Source organism: Anguilla rostrata, chromosome 17, assembly GCF_018555375.3.
Source record: "Anguilla rostrata isolate EN2019 chromosome 17, ASM1855537v3, whole genome shotgun sequence".
NCBI classification, from domain to species: Eukaryota; Metazoa; Chordata; class Actinopteri; order Anguilliformes; family Anguillidae; genus Anguilla; species Anguilla rostrata.
In genome coordinates, this window is record NC_057949.1 from 18128380 (window position 1) to 18134289 (window position 5910).

The 5910-nt window shown below is 39.8% G+C and overlaps 1 long non-coding RNA gene across 3 annotated transcripts; it reads right to left on the reverse strand.

Annotated features, from left to right (window-relative positions):
* Positions 1-1485: 1485 nt before the first annotated feature.
* LOC135243673 (uncharacterized) lies at positions 1486-3258 on the reverse strand. Of its 3 annotated transcripts, none has more exons than XR_010326746.1 (3): positions 3025-3258; positions 2379-2561; positions 1486-1760 (listed from the first exon to the last, which is right to left on the reverse strand). It is a non-coding gene; the product is annotated as an uncharacterized LOC135243673 (long non-coding RNA). The 3 variants fall into 3 exon arrangements; XR_010326747.1 differs by having other exon boundaries at positions 2525-2561; positions 3025-3066; XR_010326745.1 differs by having other exon boundaries at positions 2379-3044.
* Positions 3259-5910: the final 2652 nt, after the last annotated feature.

Here is a 5910-nt window from a genome sequence, read left to right on the forward strand (position 1 = left end):
TCCTGAACGTAATCACACCATCTTAAACTTAACCTTTCAGATTCCCACCCATTTGAGTGTATAGTCCTGTTTATTTCTCCCCATCCATTTGCTTCTTTATTTATCTCTTATCTACAACCATCTCTCCCAGTAAAAGCATGGGGGTCATTGCAAACCTGACACTGTCCTTTCCTGAACTTATATTTCTCCCTTTACTTATGACAGTTTTTCTCATGCTATTTGCAGAATGTTTCTGTCTCTCATACCATTTTCGGTAGGGCTGCTTGTCTGGACTGCTGTTCATTTAATTTCCTCAATTCCTGTCCTTGGCTCCGTTTTACTTCGATACTCTCTTCATTCATTCCATGTTTAACAATCCTGTTTCATCTCTAGTTTTACATCTCCATGCTCTCTGGCCCAATTAAATTACCACCTGTGTCCTACCACACTGTCCTACATTTCTGCTGAGTTAATGTTTGCACCCTCTCCTTGCCACGTACCAAGCTTGCTCTTCTGCCAGCCCCTGGATTGGAATGACCTCCCTCTCCGTAGTATCTCTGCACTACTGCACAGTACCTGGCGCATTCACCATGTCATTGTCATTCAGCACACAGAGCAGGACCTGAGGAGGGTTGTGTCTTTTTCACTTTGCGCAGGACACGTGTGACCCAGTGAAAGAGACTGTCTCGTGACCCAAGCTAACAGCACAAATCTCATTAGGTTACTTTTGACTTTTGAGAAAATGGCTTTTGTGTGAGGTTCGCTTCTGTGGAAACAGCGCTGCTCTTTCAGAGACATTGTGAAAGCATAGAAAAAGGCAGACGGACAACCTAGTAAAGGAAATATATAGATTCAGAGAAGATGGACATATTTATGTTTGGGGCTTCTTCAGGGAGTTACCAGGGAAACAACACCCTAATGAAGGCCTTCTGGCCCAAAATTAAAAGCTTTTTAATATATGAAGAGTGCCTTTGAAGTTTTTTTCTATATCTATTGCATCAAGTTTGCCTCCTATGGTTTTTCCAAAGAGCACCTTCTTTCACAAAACACAAAACCTACCTTTTTGGTTAAATGCTGTAGTCTTCTCCACTGCTGTGAATTCATATTTAAAATCTAATCAAACATACATTTTATCATAATCAGTTGAATTGAATCAGATGTGTAAACTAATCTATAGACAGTCATCGCCCATTCATGCGAAACTGGACAGGTAAAAGCATAGTTTGGCTGAAAATAGATAAATAACACACATACTCAGTATCAGTTTGTATCAGGATTGAGGGTTCAACTCCCAATTGGGACACAGTTGCAACACCCAAATAAAGCTCTATGACAATATTCAAATAGATAAAAACATCACAAAGGGCAAAACAGAACACAAATAATAATATGAACAGACTCTCACCTATTGATGAAGTGCGGCTTTTTTTTGTTCTGAAGTTGGTGTTGAAGTGTTAATAATGAACTTTCTGTGCTCTCCATTGTAATTTTCACTCTGTGATTCAATTCAATTCAATTTTATTTTATTTTTATAACACTCTTCACAGAGACACTGTCACAAAGACGCTTTACGGTGGAAATGCAGAAGAAAATTGGGCAGAATATGAAACCTGAGCCCTCAAAAAGCGAGCAAAAATAGAGGTTAAAATAAAACTCCCCAGTGGTAATAAAACACACACAAATGTTATCAAGGAAAAAACTCCCATGTGGGAATAAATCTCAGGAGGAACCAGGGTGGTGCATCTAGGCCTCCCGGTTGCGTCATGGCATTGGGCTTGAACCTGTGATGAGGAAACTCAGGGTGGGTAAAGGGGCAAAAACCCCCGAGAAGAGAAGAAGGATTAGGCACTCTATAATTATGAGATTAACTGTTGCATATGTAGAAGCCTGAGTGTAATGTGGAAAAACCCCAGTGTGCTATGCTATGGCAGCATACCTAAAAGTTATGAAGAAATGGGGTGTATACAACCATGAGAGTGATCCTGAACAGATAGTACCCCAACAAGGCACAGAACAGCAAACCTGACTGTCCACATGCAGTGACATGGCAACAGTACAGTCAGCCAGCTCACATAACAGCTCTGTGGTCCTGAATTACCCTTCCTAGACATCTTTAAACAAAACAATTGACTAAATAGTTATGTTTTGAGCCTACACTTTGAGCCTACACTTAAAAACAGTGCATCTTAGGCCCAAACATGTAAAAGGGAAATGATTCCATAAGACATGAGCTCTGTAAGAGAAAGCTCTTCTCTAACGAAGTGGTCAAATATATAAACATAAAATTTATATATGAATATTCATTGTGCCTAGCCTTGAAATACACTTGAAATACAGCCAGGCGAAGTCAAAGACATGACATTGTATCTTTAACTTGGTTTAGCAAGCCAGCTACGTACGTAGTGATGCATCCACTGAATGCAGATATTACAGCAGTATGAAATTGGATGCCTCCAACTGGCTCATCTCCATTTTATTATTATTATTTAATTTTTTTTTATCTCAGACGTCTCCCTTGGAGCCTTGCAGCCTCGCAGTCACACACCTTAATCTGGTTTTAGCCTGCCGCCGTGTGGCTCCGTCTGGAATTACACGCATGCACACATGACTGAGTAACCAGATAACGGAAAAAAGCGATGACTATTGTTGGTGTGGTACGTACAGTGTGGTATCAGCTACGAGTGGATATTGGTAGCTGGGTACGTCACATTAGCGATGATGATGTTAAGAAAGCTAGCCACTTGCTATACCACTGTCAACATTTTTAAATGGCACGCACAACATCATTCTCTCTCCGTGATCGAGCCTGCTATCCAGATAGTGTATGTGTTTGCAAGTAAAGCTATTAATACCAGTCTTGCTAGCCAGCTAGCTTCTCAGACTTTTTAAAACAGGATATCTACAATTAATTGAATGGTAGTAACAAAACCGAGAGGAGCCAATATTGGTATCGCAAGAATAGAAGTGGAGGCACCAGGCAAACTAGGCATGTTTTTAACAACGGTGAATTTTCGTTTTACATAGTTGGTTAGCTGTAGCAATTACCTTCCACCGTAGTTACTGCAGTGGAATGGACGACAAAGCAATCAGACAGGAGGAACCGAACAGTGAGCAATCGATGTACATTAAACTACATTTTCGTGTTGGTAAATGATAGCCGTCTCGGTGATTTTCACATTGATTTGCTAACGTTACTTGGCGAGCAACCTTCGCCAACTTGTTAACAACAAACAACAGGTTGTTTAACAGTTAGCTGGCTGGTGGTACCGAGTATTTTAGTGAAAAGCATAATTTGACCACACGTTTATCCGCAAGTGAACATTTTGATTTGCCAGCTGAGACAGCAAAACGGCATACCAAAAATGTTTTTACTTAATTTCATTTTAATAAATTAAGAAATAAATTTCGTTAAATTAAACGAAATCTTGGCAATCGATCCGTGTTGCTGGAAGGTGACAATCATGAACAAGCAAACTATTTTTGAAGATTAAGAAAAGACAAAATGCTACTTGATATTTGAGCCGCTGCCCTCACACTCAACATGGATACATAAAAAGGTTTTCTGGGTCTTTATTTATTTATTTGTTTATTTAAAAAAAACGTTTTCTGGATCTCTTTAGTCACATGTCCCATTCAGATGAAAAACAGCCAGTCTGCCAATTCTGAGCCCCATGTTAGTTTCCACTTAGTAGTATAGGCTATATGTATAACATTTTTGATGTTGCTCCATGAAAAGGATTGAAATGGGCCATCTTAAAATGGGAAAACACTGCACGTGCTACACTGACTTTTACAAAGTGATAGTAATCACTTTGTGCATGCTTGGTAATGGGTTTGTTGTTGCTTTAATTGTGTTCTTGTGGAAGAGAGGAGAACTTAATTTTAGATCAAGGGTGTTACTCAGGAAGAAGCTCATTAATCAGTTTGACTCTCTCCTCCCTTATTTGCACCCAGGAGGTTTATAGCCTTCTTTAAACCTCCTTGTCTCATTCCCCATTTCCCTTCTATGGCCCCATATATTCTCTCATGTATTCTGTGTGATCTGTATTGGTTTCAACCCGCTCAGCACCTTTCAGCTACCTTCATTCCCTTTATTTTCACCTGTACCATCATCCCTATCCTCACTATCATCCCTCTATCCATCCTCTTTTACTAACCTCACTCCTGCTTCCCCATGTTAAACATGTAAGACAAAATTATTTTAACATTCATTGGGCTGATTTCAATCGATCACCTGGACAGATTGCAGGAGACAGTTTCTGAAGGTTACAGAATACAGAGAACTGATGCCATTCTAAATTTTCCATCTCTTTCATTTTAAACCCTTGGTTATACCTCATTCACTTGCTGCCCACTTGTCATCCTTACCCTTTTGCACACATATGTTCTCTCCTCAACTCCTCACTTTGCATGCTGTGTACTTCTGTTTGTATATGCAAAGTGTGTATTTCTAAATTATCTATGTCTGTAGCAAGGCTTTTGCTGTTTGGTTGCCATAGCAACTGTGATGAAAATAGACGTGTTTCTGTACAGGAATGACTGAATGTCATTGTTAAGGAAAAAAGAGACCCAAAAAAGGGGGGATAGACTGCAATAGACAGAGCCGATTGTGGCGGCACTGCAGAATATCACTGCACCAGTGGGGACAAGGGTTATAACGTGCCCACAGTGGCTAATTAAGTGATACAGTGCGCAGTTCAGTCTCATCTCTCAGACCCAGCCTGAGAGAGCGAGTAGGCACTCTATAATAATAATAATAATAATAATAATCAAATGTGTGTGTTGGGCAGTGGGAGGGCAAGGATCTTTTCAGTGTTAATGACAGGTATTTTGTCATGAAGTGGTAATGCAAATTTGTTCACGGTTAATTTATGTCATGTTAATGTTTATGTTAATATTTTCATGTCTATGTTTTCACTTTGTGGTTAGTACTTAATTTTAAGTTACATTTTTCTATTTTAATTTCTGGGGACATATCAGCTATGTTTTGTAACAGCATTTTTGCTACCTTAAGAACCCTAAAGAACCCCACTGTCAATCCAACAGTGCCATATGGAATTCATTTACATAGAGGGGAAAAGGAGGGGTTTATATTCTGGACCTTGTCAACACAATAAGTAAGTAGACCAGACAAAAGTCTGGACATTTTTCCTTAATTACATTGTGCCGTGTCTAATGAATATCAATTCTGCGCTGTTGAGGACCACTGTGCGAAGTTTAGAAAGGCTGAGTTAGAAGTAGTGTCATTTAAACAAATACACTTGTGATAGAAAGTGAAGCCGCAAAAAACTGAATGAATATACTTTATTACCAGGTTATGAAATCTTTGTGTATTGCAAGCCTGCCGTGATGTGGGATGACCAAGTTCATGTCTGTGCACTAGTACATGCCTGCATCAATCAGTTTTCATATTTGAGGTTTCTACCAGAGGGGAACAGGAATATTTGATGGGGGGTGGGGGTGGGGGATGACATCCATGAGGAAGGGTGACTTGGACAGTTATCCAGCAGAGGTCTGGACCATTTTCCAGTGAGGTAACAAGCTTCACTGACGTTGAGGAACCTTGAACTCATATCTGGATACCAGCATACAGGCATCCCCATTTACTGTTAGCTTCAATGTCTTTCTTGCACCTTTCCGTGCGTCTAAACTGAGTTACATATGTAGCTATTCTTCTGGCTGTTTGTTTTTCTTGTACCGTTATTTGGAGATGAAGTAGGCTACTGACAGATGAAAGGGTGGTACTGGGAGAAGTATGAAGGAACAAAGAATAATGTTAACTATTTTATTTAGTGGCTCTTGCTATTCTTAATGTTTTGCTGTCTGATGAAAATAGAAAATAAATTAATTGAAAAAGGAGTGATGGGTAAAGGGAGGGGAGATGGAGAGAGAGGGATGTGATGGGAGAGGTGGGAGGGGGTGTGTGAATAT